The sequence below is a fragment of the Sinocyclocheilus grahami genome, unplaced genomic scaffold (assembly GCF_001515645.1).
Source record: "Sinocyclocheilus grahami isolate Dianchi unplaced genomic scaffold, SAMN03320097.WGS_v1.1 scaffold1238.1, whole genome shotgun sequence".
NCBI lineage: Eukaryota > Metazoa > Chordata > Actinopteri > Cypriniformes > Cyprinidae > Sinocyclocheilus > Sinocyclocheilus grahami.
The window spans coordinates 140736-143323 of record NW_015506417.1 but is presented as its reverse complement, the minus strand read 5'-3'; positions in this window follow the sequence as shown (position 1 = coordinate 143323).

Below are 2588 nucleotides of genomic sequence, written 5' to 3'. Positions count from 1 at the left end.
GGGGGAACAAAGCACCATTTTAATTTACAGCCCGCAAATGTTGTATTTACCCTGTAACTACATGGAACAATGGGGGAACATAGCACCACTTTAATTTACAGCCCGCAAATGTTGTATTTACCCTGTAACTACATGGAACAATGGGGGAACATAGCACCACTTTAATTTACAGCCCGCAAATGTTGTATTTACCCTGTAACTACATGGAACAAGGAACAAAGCACCACTTTAATTTACAGCCCGCAAATGTTGTATTTACCCTGTAACTACATGGAACAAGGGGGGAACAAGTTGAACTTAAACACAGAACAAGTGTATATTTGCACAGTAATTACAGAGAAAAATATTGCACTAGTTTTAATTTAATTGTTCGATGGCCAAATTAAACAATCTAATTTATTTATTTTTTGCTATAAAAACACCACAGTATACATCCACTGAAATACAAATGTTGTATCATGTATTTTTTCTGCGAACAGCTGGAAAGAGGTAAGCTTGTTTTAAGCTGAATTGCAAATTGAATATCATTGCAAGTTATTTGGTGATAGTGGTGTTGGGAAGTTGCTGGTGAGAAGTTGCTGAGATCGACAAATAAGCTTTCATAAGGTAAGTAGACTCGTGAATTATAAATCAAAGCAGAAACTCTAACTCATTTCACTAGATGCCCAGTTTTGTTGTTCAGTAATCTCCTTCATGTCCATCCTTTAATAATAGAATGTGTACCCCATGGTTAAAAAATACCTATATGCCTATAATAAAATACCAATATAAAATTATAAAAAGTATATGTCGTCTTTCTAAATCATTCCCAAACATAAGGTTGTTGTTTAGGCCATACATACCATGTAATATTAGAATAGGTACTTCTTAGTTTCAAAATACTTGCAGTATAAATGATTTGTAATGATTTTTCAGGTTGTTACCCCTTTATTCCCTAAACGATAATTACAAAAAAGTTATGCTGTAACTTCAGTTTACTTAAGCAGTTCTCTGCAGTTTGCATATCTGGTGGTTACTCCCTTATTACCGAAACGCAACACATTGTTCCCTTATACCTACAAATACATTCTTTATAGGTACACTATAATTACAGAAAGTACATCGTAAATTCAAGCTTTGAATTTCAATACTGTATAGAGCAAAGTAACGGGTTCGTATTGTAATATGTATTGTATATTATGCTTTGAAGTTGGTTTTGAATGTTGAAAAAACTAAATGTATGCTATTTTCAAATTCAAGAACTTCTTTAGAGAACTCTGTTGTCCTTCAAACTTCTCAGGGGAGCCAAATTACCTCAGTGTCAGAGTACAAATACCTGGGTATTATTATTGACAACAAATTACGTTTTGGACCACATATTAAGTATCTAAAATTTTAGTAAAAAATTAAAGAAGTAAAAAATTTAAGAAGAAGTTAGGGTTTTTCTTTAGAAATAAGTCATGTTTCCCATTTAAGGAGCAACTTAATGGTGTGTAATTGTTTTTAACTGGTTATGTGTTGGTTTTGTAATGTATGTTGTAACTACGTTGTTTATTTGTATATGCAAACTCGGCTGCCTATCTTGGCCAGGACACTCCTGGAAAAGAGATTTTAATCTCAGTGAGTCTCTTCCTGGTTAAATAAATAAATGAAATTAAATGAATGTCTTGTAACCCGCTGTCGGTGAGTCTAGTCTGTTCATGCCTAGTCAAGTCTGTGTTTCTAGTCTTGGATTATGTTTGTATTTTGGATTTCGCCTTGTTTAAATAAACTGCACATGGGTTCTTCACTACGCTTGCCTTCAGTGGACTGATTCGTTACAGAATACACAACCTCAATATGAACCCAGCAGATCGCCTAGTTCGCCTCCGCCAAGTTAACAGGCCCATTGAAGATTATGTGGCGGACTTTTGTAAATTGTGTCATTTGGTAGACTTCAACAATACTTCCCTTAAAGACATTTTCCGTTTTGGTTTGGACAAAAACATTTCACAGTTAATGCCACGCAATACCCCACATTGGTCACTGGAACAATACATTGACTTTGCACTCCGTTTGGCTGGCTCACCATTTACTGTGGGGATAGTTGATGAGGAATCCTGCTATCCTCCAGTATCCACCACACCAGAGCCTCTTCACATCCCGACCGTCATGTCTGGAGTTGTTCACGTCAAGCCTGCTACTCCAGGGTCTGCTCACGTCATGCCTGCCAAGCCAAAGCCTGCTCACGTCACATCTGCTACACCAAAGCCTGCTAATGCCATGTCTGCTACTCCAGGACCTGCTCACACCATGACAGTTAAGTCAAAGTTTACTCATGTCATGTCCACCATGTTAAAACCTGATCACGTCATGTCTGCTAACGTCATGTCTGCTACCCCAGGGCCTGCTCACGTCACGTCTGCCAAGCCAGAGTTGCTCAAGAGATTCTTCTCAACATGGCCACCATTTCAGAGCCTCATCCCATCATGGCCGCCATTTCACAGTCTGCTCACGCCACGCCCGTGTCCCCGGCCAAGGTGGCCGCCACGCCCGAGTCCTAGAGGTCCTGCCGCCCTCTGCTGCTCTTACTGTAATGGCGGTTGCCATTTTAAGTGTGTGGGCTGTAC